Raw genomic sequence first — 14,559 nt, 5'->3', positions numbered from 1 at the left:
ATGTATGAGTTTCATTAAATACTGAAGGAGTTTTCTGCCAATGAAAATCATTGAACATTGTTTCAGTCGTCCTATCTACGAAACCCGTCTGTTGCATTTTATTTTGGCCTTACGTGTAGCTGTCAGCGGTGCAGAGACAATTCTGCCATTGCATAGCAACACAATCGGGGCCGTGATCGTATAGTGGTTAGTACTCTGTGTTGTGGCCGCAGCAACCCCGGTTCGAATCCGGGTCACGGCAGCCTCAGCTTCACCAATAGTGTTGCTTGCTTGACCAGTGGGGAGATACGCGTCCCCACCCGATGTCTTACAGACAACTCCACACATGAGTGGGGCGAGTGGCGCAATGGATACTGCATCTGATAATGGTTCAGGACATTCGAGGTTTGACTCCCAGCTACCTCGTATTACATTTTGTGCTAAACCTGTGCATCGTGTATCTTTTCATGAATTCACTGGAGAGGGCTCACTTCACCAATCTCAACAAGGAAAAGGTCCTTCCAGTGCTGAATAAACTCTTTGTCAAACATTAACCTGGAGAGTTACATTCTTCATCACAATTTTAGAAGTACCTTTTCCTTCAAGAAGGTCGTCCTGTCATTGGAAAAGGTTGCTTAAATCTCAAAATCAAGATTCCGCAAAATAGAAAATTCAGTCCCACTGAATTGGGATTCAAGATTTCTGAAATGTATGAGTTTCATTAAATACTGAAGGAGTTTTCTGCCAATGAAAATCATTGAACATTGTTTCAGTCGTCCTTTCTAAGAAACCCGTCTGTTGTATTTTATTTAGGCCTTACGTGTAGCTGTCAGCGGTGGAGAGACAATTCTGCCATTGCATAGCAACACATTCGGGGTCGTGATTGTATATTGGTTAGTACTCTGTGTTGTGGCCGCAGCAACCCCGGTTTGAATCCGCGTCACGGCAGCCTCAGCTTCACCGATAGTGTTCCTTGCTTGACCAGTGGGGAGATACGCGTCCCCACCCGATGTCTTTCAGACAACTACACACATGCGTGGGGCTAGTGGCGCAATGGATACCGCATCTGACTTCGGATCAGAAGATTCTAGGTTCGACTCCTAGCTAGCTCGTCTTACATTTTGTGCTAAACCTGTGCATTGTGTATCTTTTCATGAATTCTCTGGAGAGGGCTCACTTCACCAATGTCAACAAGGAGAAGGTCCTTCCAGTGCTTAATAAACTCTTTGTCAAACATTAACCTGGAGAGTTACATTCTTCATCACAATTTTAGAAGTACCTTTTCCTTCAAGAAGGTCGTCCTGTCATTGGAAAAGGTTGCTTAAATCTCAAAATCAAGATTCCGCAAAATAGAAAATTCATTCCCACTGAATTGGGATTCAAGATTTCTGAAATGTATGAGTTTCATTAAATACTGAAGGAGTTTTCTGCCAATGAAAATCATTTAACATTGTTTCAGTCGTCCTATCTACGAAACCCGTCTGTTGCATTTTATTTTGGCCTTACGTGTAGCTGTCAGCGGTGCAGAGATAATTCTGCCATTGCATAGCAACTCACTCGGGGCCGTGATCGTATAGTGGTTAGTACTCTGTGTTGTGGCCGCAGCAACCCCGGTTCGAATCCGGGTCACGGCAGCCTCAGCTTCACCAATAGTGTTGCTTGCTTGACCAATGGGGACATACGCGTCCCCACCCGATGTCTTACAGACTACTCCACACATGAGTGGGGCGAGTGGCGCAATGGATACCGCATCTGATAATTGTTCAGGACATTTGAGGTTTGACTCCCAGCTAGCTCGTCTTACATTTTGTGCTAAACCTGTGCATCGTGTATCTTTTCATGAATTCACTGGAGAGGGCTCACTTCACCAATCTCAACAAGGAAAAGGTCCTTCCAGTGCTGAATAAACTCTTTGTCAAACATTAACCCGGAGAGTTACATTCTTCAACACAATTTTAGAAGTACCTTTTCCTTCAAGAAGGTCGTCCTGTCATTGGAAAAGGTTGCTTAAATCTCAAAATCCAGATCCTGCGAAATAGAAAATTAATTCCCACTGAATTGGTATTCAAGATTTCTGAATTGTATGAGTTTCATGAAATACTGAAGGAGTTTTCTGCCAATGAAAGTCATTTAACATTGTTTGAGTCGTCCTTTCTAAAAAAAACAGTCTGTTGCATTTTATTTTGGCCGTACGTGTAGCTGTCAGCGGGAGACAGACAATTTTGCCATCGCATAGCTATACACTCGGGGCCGTGATCGTATCGGTGTTAGTTTTCTATCTTCTGGCCGCAGCAACACAGGTTCGGTTCTGGGTCACGGCAGCCTCAGCTCCACCAATAGAGTTGCTTGCTTGACCAGTGGGGAGATACGAGTCCCCCCAGATGTCTTACAGACAACTCCACACATGAGTGGGGCGAGTGGCGCAATGGATACCGCATCTGATAATGGTTCAGGACATTCTAGGTTTGACTCCCAGCTAGCTGGTCTTACATTTTGTGCTAAACCTGTGCATCGTGTATCTTTTCATGATTTCACTGGGGAGGGCTCACATCACCAATGTCAACAAGGAAAAGGTCCTTCCAGTGCTTAATAAACTCTTTGTCAAACATTAACCTGGAGAGTTACATTCTTCATCACAATTTTAGAAGTACCTTTTCCTTCAAGAAGGTCGTCCTGTCATTGGAAAAGGTTGCTTAAATCTCAAAATCAAGATTCCGCAAAATAGAAAATTCATTCCCACTGAATTGGGATTCAAGATTTCTGAAATGTATGAGTTTCATTAAATACTGAAGGAGTTTTCTGCCAATGAAAATCATTGAACATTGTTTCAGTCGTCCTTTCTAAGAAACCCGTCTGTTGCATTTTATTTTGGCCTTACGTGTAGCTGTCAGCGGTGGAGAGACAATTCTGCCATTGCATAGCACCACACTCGGGGCAGTGATCGTATAGTGATTAGTACTCTGTGTTGTGGCCGCCGCAACCCCGGTTCGAGTCCGTGTCACGGCAGCCTCAGCTTCACCAATAGTGTTGCTTGCTTGACCAGTGGAGAGATACGCGTCCCCACCCGATGTCTTTCAGACAACTACACACATTCGTGGGGCTAGTGGCGCAATGGATAACGCATCTGACTACGGATCAGAAGATTCTAGGTTCGACTCCTAGCTAGCTCGTCTTACATTTTGTGCTAAACCTGTGCATTGTGTATCTTTTTATGAATTCTCTGGAGAGGGCTTTCTTCACCAATGTCAACAAGGAGAAGGTCCTTCCAGTGCTGAATAAACTCTTTGTCAAACATTAACCTGGAGAGTTACATTCTTCAACACAATTTTAGAAGTACCTTTTCCTTCAAGAAGGTCGTCCTGTCATTGGAAAAGGTAGCTTAAATCTCAAAATCAAGATTCCGCAAAATAGAAAATTCATTCCCACTGAATTGGGATTCAAGATTTCTGAAATGTATGAGTTTCATTAAATACTGAAGGAGTTTTCTGCCAATGAAAATCATTTAACATTGTTTGAGTCGTCCTTTCTAAAAAAACCAGTCTGTTGCATTTTATTTTGGCCGTACGTGTAGCTGTCAGCGGTAGACAGACAATTTTGCCATCGCATAGCTATACACTCGGGGCCGTGATCGTATCGGTGTTAGTTTTCTATGTTCTGGCCGCAGCAACACAGGTTCGGTTCTGGGTCACGGCAGCCTCAGCTCCACCCATGGAGTTGCTTCCTTGACTAGTGGGGAGATACGAGTCCCCCCAGATGTCTTACAGACAACTCCACACATGAGTGGGGCGAGTGGCGCAATGGATAACGCATCTGACTACGGATCAGAAGATTCTAGGTTTGACTCCCAGCTAGCTCGTCTTACATTTTGTGCTAAACCTGTGCATCGTGTATCTTTTCATGAATTCACTGGAGAGGGCTCACTTCACCAATGTCAACAAGGAGAAGGTCCTTCCAGTGCTTAATAAACTCTTTGTCAAACATTAACCTGTAGAGTTACATTCTTCAACACAATTTTAGAAGTAACTTTTCCTTCAAGAAGGTCGTCCTGTCATTGGAAAAGGTTGCTTAAATCTCAAAATCAAGATCCTGCGAAATAGAAAATTCATTCCCACTGAATTGGTATTCAAGATTTCTGAATTGTATGAGTTTCATGAAATACTGAAGGAGTTTTCTGCCAATGAAAGTCATTTAACATTGTTTGAGTCGTCCTTTCTAAAAACACAGTCTGTTGCATTTTATTTTGGCCGTAAGTGTAGCTGTCGGCAGTAGACAGACAATTTTGCCATTGCATAGCTATACACTCGGGGCCGTGATCGTATCGGTGTTAGTTCTCTATGTTCTGGCCGCAGCAACACAGGTTCGGTTCCGGTTCACGGCAGCCTCAGCTCCACCAATAGAGTTGCTTGCTTGACCAGTGGGGAGATACGAGTCCCCCCAGATGTCTAACAGAAAACTCCACACATGAGTGGGGCGAGTGGCGCAATGGATACCGCATCTGATAATGGTTCAGGACATTCGAGGTTTGACTCCCAGCTACCTCGTCTTACATTTTGTGCTAAACCTGTGCATCGTGTATCTTTTCATGAATTCACTGGAGAGGGCTCACATCACCAATGTCAACAAGGAGAAGGTCCTTCCAGTGCTTAATAAACTCTTTGTCAAACATTAACCTGTAGAGTTACATTCTTCAACACAATTTTAGAAGTAACTTTTCCTTCAAGAAGGTCGTCCTGTCATTGGAAAAGGTTGCTTAAATCTCAAAATCAAGATCCTGCGAAATAGAAAATTCATTCCCACTGAATTGGTATTCAAGATTTCTGAATTGTATGAGTTTCATGAAATACTGTAGGAGTTTTCTGCCAATGAAAGTCATTTAACATTGTTTCAGTCGTCCTTTCTAAGAAACCCGTCGATTGTATTTTATTTTGGCCTTACGTGTAGCTGTCAGCGGTGGAGAGACAATACTGCCATTGCATAGCAACACACTCGGGGCCGTGATCGTATAGTGGTTAGTGCTCTGTGTTGTGGCCGCAGCAACCCTGGTTCGAATCCGGGTCACGGCAGCCTCAGCTTCACCAATAGTGTTGCTTGCTTGACCAATGGGGACATACGCGTCCCCACCCGATGTCTTACAGACAACTCCACACATGAGTGGGGCGAGTGGCGCAATGGATACCGCATCTGATAATTGTTCAGGACATTTGAGGTTTGACTCCCAGCTAGCTCGTCTTACATTTTGTGCTAAACCTGTGCATCGTGTATCTTTTCATGAATTCACTGGAGAGGGCTCACTTCACCAATCTCAACAAGGAAAAGGTCCTTCCAGTGCTTAATAAACTCTTTGTCAAACATTAACCTGGAGAGTTACATTCTTCAACACAATTTTAGAAGTACCTTTTCCTTCAAGAAGGTCATCCTGTCATTGGAAAAGGTTGCTTAAATCTCAAAATCCAGATCCTGTGAAATAGAAAATTCATTCCCACTGAATTGGTATTCAAGATTTCTGAATTGTATGAGTTTCATGAAATACTGAAGGAGTTTTCTGCCAATGAAAGTCATTTAACATTGTTTGAGTCGTCCTTTCTAAAAAAAACAGTCTGTTGCATTTTATTTTGGCCGTACGTGTAGCTGTCAGCGGTAGACAGACAATTTTGCCATTGCATAGCTATACACTCGGGGCCGTGATCGTATCGGTGTTAATTTTCTATGTTCTGGCCGCAGCAACACAGGTTCGGTTCTGGGTCACGGCAGCCTCAGCTCCACCAATAGAGTTGCTTGCTTCACTAGTGGGGAGATACGAGTCCCCCCAGATGTCTTACAGACAACTCCACACATGAGTGGGGCGAGTGGCGCAATGCATACCGCATCTGATAATGGTTCCGGACATTCTAGGTTTGACTCCCAGCTAGCTCGTCTTACATTTTGTGCTAAACCTGTGCATCGTGTATCTTTTCATGAATTCACTGGAGAGGGCTCACTTCACCAATGTCAACAAGGAGAAGGTCCTTCCAGTGCTTAATAAACTCTTTGTCAAACATTAACCTGGAGAGTTACATTCTTTAACACAATTTTAGAAGTAACTTTTCCTTCAAGAAGGTCGTCCTGTCATTGGAAAAGGTTGCTTAAATCTCAAAATCAAGATCCTGCGAAATAGAAAATTCATTCCCACTGAATTGGTATTCAATATTTCTGAATTGTATGAGTTTCATGAAATACTGAAGGAGTTTTCTGCCAATGAAAGTCATTTAACATTGTTTGAGTCGTCCTATCTACGAAACCCGTCTGTTGTATTTTATTTTGGCCTAACGTGTAGCTGTCAGCGGTGGAGAGACAATTCTGCCATTGCATAGCAACACATTCGGGGTCGTGATTGTATATTGGTTAGTACTCTGTGTTGTGGCCGCAGCAACCCCGGTTTGAATCCGCGTCACGGCAGCCTCAGCTTCACCGATAGTGTTCCTTGCTTGACCAGTGGGGAGATACGCGTCCCCACCCGATGTCTTTCAGACAACTACACACATGCGTAGGGCTAGTGGCGCAATGGATAACGCTTCTGACTACGGATCATAAGATTCTAGGTTCGACTCCTAGCTAGCTCGTCTTACATTTTGTGCTAAACCTGTGCATCGTGTATCTTTTCATGAATTCACTGGAGAGGGCTCACATCACCAATGTCAACAAGGAAAAGGTCCTTCCAGTGCTTAATAAACTCTTTGTCAAACATTAACCTGGAGAGTTACATTCTTCATCACAATTTAGAAGTACCTTTTCCTTCAAGAATGTCGTCCTGTCATTGGAAAAGGTTGCTTAAATCTCAAAATCAAGATTCCGCAAAATAGAAAATTCATTCCCACTGAATTGGGATTCAAGATTTCTGAAATGTATGAGTTTCATTAAATACTGAAGGAGTTTTCTGCCAATGAAAATCATTATACATTGTTTCAGTCGTCCTTTCTAAGAAACCCGTCTGTTGTATTTTATTTTGGCCTTACGTGTAGCTGTCAGCGGTGGAGAGACAATACTGCCATTGCATAGCAACACACTCGGGGCCGTGATCGTATAGTGGTTAGTGCTCTGTGTTGTGGCCGCAGCAACCCCGGTTCGAGTCCGTGTCACGGCAGCCTCAGCTTCATCAATAGTGTTGCTTGCTTGACAAGTGGAGAGATACGCGTCCCCACCCGATGTCTTACAGACAACTACACACATGCGTGGGGCTAGTGGCGCAATGGATACCGCATCTGACTTCGGATCAGAAGATTCTAGGTTCGACTCCTAGCTAGCTCGTCTTACATTTTGTGCTAAACCTGTGCATTGTGTATCTTTTCATGAATTCTCTGGAGAGGGCTTTCTTCACCAATGTCAACAAGAAGAAGGTCCTTCCACTGCTGAATAAACTCTTTGTCAAACATTAACCTGGAGAGTTACATTCTTCAACACAATTTTAGAAGTACCTTTTCCTTCAAGAAGGTCGTCCTGTCATTGGAAAAGGTTGCTTAAATCTCAAAATCAAGATTTCGCAAAATAGAAAATTCATTCCCACTGAATTGGGATTCAAGATTTCTGAAATGTATGAGTTTCATTAAATACTGAAGGAGTTTTCTGCCAATGAAAATCATTGAACATTGTTTCAGTCGTCCTTTCTAAGAAACCCGTCTGTTGCATTTTATTTTGGCCTTACGTGTAGCTGTCAGCGGTGCAGAGATAATTCTGCCATTGCATAGCAACTCACGCGGGGCCGTGATCGTATAGTGGTTAGTATTCTGTGTTGTGGCCGCAGCAACCCCGGTTCGAATCCGGGTCACGGCAGCCTCAGCTTCACCAATAGTGTTGCTTGCTTGACCAATGGGGACATACGCGTCCCCACCCGATGTCTTACAGACAACTCCACACATGAGTGGGGCGAGTGGCGCAATGGATACCGCATCTGATAATTGTTCAGGACATTTGAGGTTTGACTCCCAGCTAGCTCGTCTTACATTTTGTGCTAAACCTGTGCATCGTGTATCTTTTCATGAATTCACTGGAGAGGGCTCACTTCACCAATGTCAACAAGGAGAAGGTCCTTCCAGTGCTTAATAAACTCTTTGTCAAACATTAACCTGGAGAGTTACATTCTTTAACACAATTTTAGAAGTAACTTTTCCTTCAAGAAGGTCGTCCTGTCATTGGAAAAGGTTGCTTAAATCTCAAAATCAAGATCCTGCGAAATAGAAAATTCATTCCCACTGAATTGGTATTCAATATTTCTGAATTGTATGAGTTTCATGAAATACTGAAGGAGTTTTCTGCCAATGAAAGTCATTTAACATTGTTTGAGTCGTCCTTTCTAAAAAAAACAGTCTGTTGCATTTTATTTTGGCCGTACGTGTAGCTGTCAGCGGTAGACAGACAATTTTGCCATTGCATAGCTATACACTCGGGGCCGTGATCGTATCGGTGTTAATTTTCTATGTTCTGGCCGCAGCAACACAGGTTCGGTTCTGGGTCACGGCAGCCTCAGCTCCACCAATAGAGTTGCTTGCTTCACTAGTGGGGAGATACGAGTCCCCCCAGATGTCTTACAGACAACTCCACACATGAGTGGGGCGAGTGGCGCAATGGATACCGCATCTGATAATGGTTCCGGACATTCTAGGTTTGACTCCCAGCTAGCTCGTCTTACATTTTGTGCTAAACCTGTGCATCGTGTATCTTTTCATGAATTCACTGGAGAGGGCTCACTTCACCAATGTCAACAAGGAGAAGGTCCTTCCAGTGCTTAATAAACTCTTTGTCAAACATTAACCTGGAGAGTTACATTCTTTAACACAATTTTAGAAGTAACTTTTCCTTCAAGAAGGTCGTCCTGTCATTGGAAAAGGTTGCTTAAATCTCAAAATCAAGATCCTGCGAAATAGAAAATTCATTCCCACTGAATTGGTATTCAATATTTCTGAATTGTATGAGTTTCATGAAATACTGAAGGAGTTTTCTGCCAATGAAAGTCATTTAACATTGTTTGAGTCGTCCTTTCTAAAAAAAACAGTCTGTTGCATTTTATTTTGGCCGTAAGTGTAGCTGTCAGCAGTAGACAGACAATTTTGCCATTGCATAGCTATACACTCGGGGGCCGTGATCGTATTGGTGTTAGTTCTCTATGTTCTGGCCGCAGCAACACAGGTTCGGTTCCGGTTCACGGCAGCCTCAGCTCCACCAATAGAGTTGCTTGCTTGACCAGTGGGGAGATACGAGTTCCCCCAGATGTCTGACAGACAACTCCACACATGAGTGGGGCGAGTGGCGCAATGGATACCGCATCTGATAATGGTTCAGGACATTCTAGGTTTGACTCTCAGCTAGCTCGTCTTACATTTTGTGCTAAACCTGTGCATCGTGTATGTTTTCATGAATTCACTGGAGAGGGCTCACTTCACCAATGTCAACAAGGAAAAGGTCCTTCCAGTGCTTAATAAACTCTTTGTCAAACATTAACCTGGAGAGTTACATTCTTCATCACAATTTTAGAAGTACCTTTTCCTTCAAGAAGGTCGTCCTGTCATTGGAAAAGGTTGCTTAAATCTCAAAATCAAGATTCCGCAAAATAGAAAATTCATTCCAACTGAATTGGGATTCAAGATTTCTGAAATGTATGAGTTTCATTAAATACTGAAGGAGTTTTCTGCCAATGAAAATCATTGAACATTGTTTCAGTCGTCCTTTCTAAGAAACCTGTCTGTTGCATTTTATTTTGGCCTTACGTGTAGCTGTCAGCGGTGGAGAGACAATTCTGCCATTGCATAGCAACACACTCGGGGCAGTGTTCGTATAGTGGTTAGTACTCTGTGTTGTGGCCGCAGCAACCCTGGTTCGAGCCCGTTTCACGGCAGCCTCAGCTTCACCAATAGTGTTGCTTGCTTGACCAGTGGAGAGATATGCGTCCCCACCCGATGTCTTACAGACAACTACACACATGCGTGGGGCTAGTGGCGCAATGGATACCGCATCTGACTACGGATCAGAAGATTCTAGGTTCGACTCCTAGCTAGCTCGTCTTACATTTTGTGCTAAACCTGTGCATTGTGTATCTTTTTATGAATTCTCTGGAGAGGGCTTTCTTCACCAATGTCAACAAGGAGAAGGTCCTTCCACTGCTGAATAAACTCTTTGTCAAACATTAACCTGGAGAGTTACATTCTTCAACACAATTTTAGAAGTACCTTTTCCTTCAAGAAGGTCGTCCTGTCATTGGAAAAGGTTGCTTAAATCTCAAAATCAAGATTCCGCAAAATAGAAAATTCATTCCCACTGAATTGGGATTCAAGATTTCTGAAATGTATGAGTTTCATTAAATACTGAAGGAGTTTTCTGCCAATGAAAATCATTTAACATTGTTTCAGTCGTCCTATCTACGAAACCCGTCTGTTGCATTTTATTTTGGCCTTACGTGTAGCTGTCAGCGGTGCAGAGATAATTCTGCCATTGCATAGCAACGCATTCGGGGTCGTGATTGTATATTGGTTAGTACTCTGTGTTTTGGCCGCAGCAACCCCGGTTTGAATCCGGGTCACGGCAGCCTCAGCTTCACCGATAGTGTTCCTTGCTTGACCAGTGGGGAGATACGCGTCCCCACCCGATGTCTTTCAGACAACTACACACATGCGTAGGGCTAGTGGCGCAATGGATAACGCATCTGACTACGGATCAGAAGATTCTAGGTTCGACTCCTAGCTAGCTCGTCTTACATTTTGTGCTAAACCTGTGCATTGTGTATCTTTTTATGAATTCTCTGGAGAGGGCTTTCTTCACAAATGTCAACAAGGAGAAGGTCCTTCCAGTGCTGAATAAACTCTTTGTCAAACATTAACCTGGAGAGTTACATTCTTCAACACAATTTTAGAAGTACCTTTTCCTTCAAGAAGGTCGTCCTGTCATTGGAAAAGGTAGCTTAAATCTCAAAATCAAGATTCCGCAAAATAGAAAATTCATTCCCACTGAATTGGGATTCAAGATTTCTGAAATGTATGAGTTTCATTAAATACTGAAGGAGTTTTCTGCCAATGAAAATCATTTAACATTGTTTCAGTCGTCCTATCTACGAAACCCGTCTGTTGCATTTTATTTTGGCCTTACGTGTAGCTGTCAGCGGTGCAGAGATAATTCTGCCATTGCATAGCAACTCACACGGGGCCGTGATCGTATAGTGGTTAGTACTCTGTGTTGTGGCCGCAGCAACCCCGGTTCGAATCCGGGTCACGGCAGCCTCAGCTTCACCAATAGTGTTGCTTGCTTGACCAATGGAGACATACGCGTCCCCACCCGATGTCTTACAGACAACTCCACACATGAGTGGGGCGAGTGGCGCAATGGATACCGCATCTGATAATGGTTCAGGACATTCTAGGTTTGACTCCCAGCTAGCTGGTCTTACATTTTGTGCTAAACCTGTGCATCGTGTATCTTTTCATGATTTCACTGGGGAGGGCTCACATCACCAATGTCAACAAGGAAAAGGTCCTTCCAGTGCTTAATAAACTCTTTGTCAAACATTAACCTTGAGAGTTACATTCTTCATCACAATTTTAGAAGTACCTTTTCCTTCAAGAAGGTCGTCCTGTCATTGGAAAAGGTTGCTTAAATCTCAAAATCAAGATTCCGCAAAATAGAAAATTAATTCCCACTGAATTGGGATTCAAGATTTCTGAAATGTATGAGTTTCATTAAATACTGAAGGAGTTTTCTGCCAATGAAAATCATTGAACATTGTTTCAGTCGTCCTTTCTAAGAAACCCGTCTGTTGCATTTTATTTTGGCCTTACGTGTAGCTGTCAGCGGTGGAGAGACAATTCTGCCATTGCATAGCAACACATTCGGGGTCGTGATTGTATATTGGTTAGTACTCTGTGTTTTGGCCGCAGCAACCCCGGTTTGAATCCGGGTCACGGCAGCCTCAGCTTCACCGATAGTGTTCCTTGCTTGACCAGTGGGGAGATACGCGTCCCCACCCGATGTCTTTCAGACAACTACACACATGCGTAGGGCTAGTGGCGCAATGGATAACGCATCTGACTACGGATCAGAAGATTCTAGGTTCGACTCCTAGCTAGCTCGTCTTACATTTTGTGCTAAACCTGTGCATTGTGTATCTTTTTATGAATTCTCTGGAGAGGGCTTTCTTCACAAATGTCAACAAGGAGAAGGTCCTTCCAGTGCTGAATAAACTCTTTGTCAAACATTAACCTGGAGAGTTACATTCTTCAACACAATTTTAGAAGTACCTTTTCCTTCAAGAAGGTCGTCCTATCATTGGAAAAGGTAGCTTAAATCTCAAAATCAAGATTCCGCAAAATAGAAAATTCATTCCCACTGAATTGGGATTCAAGATTTCTGAAATGTATGAGTTTCATTAAATACTGAAGGAGTTTTCTGCCAATGAAAGTCATTTAACATTGTTTCAGTCGTCCTATCTACGAAACCCGTCTGTTGCATTTTATTTTGGCCTTACGTGTAGCTGTCAGCGGTGCAGAGATAATTCTGCCATTGCATAGCAACTCACACGGGGCCGTGATCGTATAGTGGTTAGTACTCTGTGTTGTGGCCGCAGCAACCCTGGTTCGAATCCGGGTCACGGCAGCCTCAGCTTCACCAATAGTGTTGCTTGCTTGACCAATGGAGACATACGCGTCCCCACCCGATGTCTTACAGACAACTCCACACATGAGTGGGGCGAGTGGCGCAATGGATACCGCATCTGATAATGGTTCAGGACATTCTAGGTTTGACTCCCAGCTAGCTGGTCTTACATTTTGTGCTAAACCTGTGCATCGTGTATCTTTTCATGATTTCACTGGGGAGGGCTCACATCACCAATGTCAACAAGGAAAAGGTCCTTCCAGTGCTTAATAAACTCTTTGTCAAACATTAACCTGGAGAGTTACATTCTTCATCACAATTTTAGAAGTACCTTTTCCTTCAAGAAGGTCGTCCTGTCATTGGAAAAGGTTGCTTAAATCTCAAAATCAAGATTCCGCAAAATAGAAAATTCATTCCCACTGAATTGGGATTCAAGATTTCTGAAATGTATGAGTTTCATTAAATACTGAAGGAGTTTTCTGCCAATGAAAATCATTGAACATTGTTTCAGTCGTCCTTTCTAAGAAACCCGTCTGTTGCATTTTATTTTGGCCTTACGTGTAGCTGTCAGCGGTGGAGAGACAATTCTGCCATTGCATAGCAACACACTCGGGGCAGTGATCGTATAGTGATTAGTACTCTGTGTTGTGGCCGCCGCAACCCCGGTTCGAGTCCGTGTCACGGCAGCCTCAGCTTCACCAATAGTGTTGCTTGCTTGACCAGTGGAGAGATACGCGTCCCCACCCGATGTCTTTCAGACAACTACACACATTCGTGGGGCTAGTGGCGCAATGGATAACGCATCTGACTACGGATCAGAAGATTCTAGGTTCGACTCCTAGCTAGCTCGTCTTACATTTTGTGCTAAACCTGTGCATTGTGTATCTTTTTATGAATTCTCTGGAGAGGGCTTTCTTCACCAATGTCAACAAGGAGAAGGTCCTTCCAGTGCTGAATAAACTCTTTGTCAAACATTAACCTGGAGAGTTACATTCTTCAACAGAATTTTAGAAGTACCTTTTCCTTCAAGAAGGTCGTCCTGTCATTGGAAAAGGTTGCTTAAATCTCAAAATCAAGATTCCGCAAAATAGAAAATTCATTCCCACTGAATTGGGATTCAAGATTTCTGAAATGTATGAGTTTCATTAAATACTGAAGGAGTTTTCTGCCAATGAGAATCATTGAACATTGTTTCAGTCGTCCTATCTACGAAACCCGTCTGTTGCATTTTATTTTGGCCTTACGTGTAGCTGTCAGCGGTGCAGAGACAATTCTGCCATTGCATAGCAACACACTCGGGGCCGTGATCGTATAGTGGTTAGTACTCTGTGTTGTGGCCGCAGCAACCCCGGTTCGAATCCGGGTCACGGCAGCCTCAGCTTCACCAATAGTGTTGCTTGCTTGACCAGTGGGGAGATACGCGTCCCCACCCGAAGTCTTACAGAAAACTCCACACATGGGTGGGGCGAGTGGCGCAATGGATACCGCATCTGATAATGATTCAGGACATTCGAGGTTTGACTCCCAGCAAGCTCGTCTTACATTTTGTGCTAAACCATTGCATCGTGTATCTTTTCATGAATTCACTGGAGAGGGCTCACTTCACCAATCTCAACAAGGAAAAGGTCCTTCCAGTGCTTAATAAACTCTTTGTCAAACATTAACCTGGAGAGTTACATTCTTCAACACAATTTTAGAAGTACCTTTTCCTTCAAGAAGGTCATCCTGTCATTGGAAAAGGTTGCTTAAATCTCAAAATCCAGATCCTGCGAAATAGAAAATTCATTCCCACTGAATTGGTATTCAAGATTTCTGAATTGTATGAGTTTCATGAAATACTTAAGGAGTTTTCTGCCAATGAAAGTCATTTAGCATTGTTTGAGTCGTCCTTTCTAAAAAAAACAGTCTGTTGCATTTTATTTTGGCCGTACGTGTAGCTGTCAGCGGTAGACAGACAATTTTGCCATCGCA

The 14,559-nt window shown here is 43.3% G+C and overlaps 15 non-coding genes across 15 annotated transcripts; all 15 read left to right on the top strand.

The window, feature by feature from the left end:
• Window positions 1–169: 169 nt before the first annotated feature.
• trnah-gug (transfer RNA histidin (anticodon GUG)) lies at window positions 170–241 on the top strand. Its single transcript has one exon. It is a non-coding gene; the product is annotated as a tRNA-His (tRNA).
• A 777-nt stretch (window positions 242–1,018) lies between these two features.
• On the top strand, window positions 1,019–1,091 carry trnar-ucg (transfer RNA arginine (anticodon UCG)). Its single transcript has one exon. It is a non-coding gene; the product is annotated as a tRNA-Arg (tRNA).
• Window positions 1,092–1,541: 450 nt separating this feature from the next.
• trnah-gug (transfer RNA histidin (anticodon GUG)) lies at window positions 1,542–1,613 on the top strand. The gene has a single exon. It is a non-coding gene; the product is annotated as a tRNA-His (tRNA).
• A 1,463-nt stretch (window positions 1,614–3,076) lies between these two features.
• On the top strand, window positions 3,077–3,149 carry trnar-acg (transfer RNA arginine (anticodon ACG)). Its single transcript has one exon. It is a non-coding gene; the product is annotated as a tRNA-Arg (tRNA).
• A 1,821-nt stretch (window positions 3,150–4,970) lies between these two features.
• Window positions 4,971–5,042, top strand: trnah-gug (transfer RNA histidin (anticodon GUG)). The gene has a single exon. It is a non-coding gene; the product is annotated as a tRNA-His (tRNA).
• A 1,463-nt stretch (window positions 5,043–6,505) lies between these two features.
• On the top strand, window positions 6,506–6,578 carry trnar-acg (transfer RNA arginine (anticodon ACG)). The gene has a single exon. It is a non-coding gene; the product is annotated as a tRNA-Arg (tRNA).
• Window positions 6,579–7,190: 612 nt separating this feature from the next.
• trnar-ucg (transfer RNA arginine (anticodon UCG)) lies at window positions 7,191–7,263 on the top strand. Its single transcript has one exon. It is a non-coding gene; the product is annotated as a tRNA-Arg (tRNA).
• Window positions 7,264–7,713: 450 nt separating this feature from the next.
• trnah-gug (transfer RNA histidin (anticodon GUG)) lies at window positions 7,714–7,785 on the top strand. The gene has a single exon. It is a non-coding gene; the product is annotated as a tRNA-His (tRNA).
• Window positions 7,786–9,935: 2,150 nt separating this feature from the next.
• On the top strand, window positions 9,936–10,008 carry trnar-acg (transfer RNA arginine (anticodon ACG)). The gene has a single exon. It is a non-coding gene; the product is annotated as a tRNA-Arg (tRNA).
• A 613-nt stretch (window positions 10,009–10,621) lies between these two features.
• On the top strand, window positions 10,622–10,694 carry trnar-acg (transfer RNA arginine (anticodon ACG)). The gene has a single exon. It is a non-coding gene; the product is annotated as a tRNA-Arg (tRNA).
• Window positions 10,695–11,144: 450 nt separating this feature from the next.
• Window positions 11,145–11,216, top strand: trnah-gug (transfer RNA histidin (anticodon GUG)). The gene has a single exon. It is a non-coding gene; the product is annotated as a tRNA-His (tRNA).
• Window positions 11,217–11,993: 777 nt separating this feature from the next.
• trnar-acg (transfer RNA arginine (anticodon ACG)) lies at window positions 11,994–12,066 on the top strand. The gene has a single exon. It is a non-coding gene; the product is annotated as a tRNA-Arg (tRNA).
• A 450-nt stretch (window positions 12,067–12,516) lies between these two features.
• trnah-gug (transfer RNA histidin (anticodon GUG)) lies at window positions 12,517–12,588 on the top strand. Its single transcript has one exon. It is a non-coding gene; the product is annotated as a tRNA-His (tRNA).
• Window positions 12,589–13,365: 777 nt separating this feature from the next.
• On the top strand, window positions 13,366–13,438 carry trnar-acg (transfer RNA arginine (anticodon ACG)). The gene has a single exon. It is a non-coding gene; the product is annotated as a tRNA-Arg (tRNA).
• A 450-nt stretch (window positions 13,439–13,888) lies between these two features.
• trnah-gug (transfer RNA histidin (anticodon GUG)) lies at window positions 13,889–13,960 on the top strand. The gene has a single exon. It is a non-coding gene; the product is annotated as a tRNA-His (tRNA).
• The last annotated feature ends 599 nt before the right edge of the window (window positions 13,961–14,559 follow it).

Source organism: Idiotropiscis lumnitzeri, chromosome 9, assembly GCF_059441095.1.
Source record: "Idiotropiscis lumnitzeri isolate Australia: NSW breed Sydney's pygmy pipehorse chromosome 9, RoL_Ilum_1.0, whole genome shotgun sequence".
Lineage (NCBI taxonomy): Eukaryota > Metazoa > Chordata > Actinopteri > Syngnathiformes > Syngnathidae > Idiotropiscis > Idiotropiscis lumnitzeri.
Note: the sequence above shows the minus strand (reverse complement) of the source record. Positions and strands in the feature narration are given on the sequence as shown.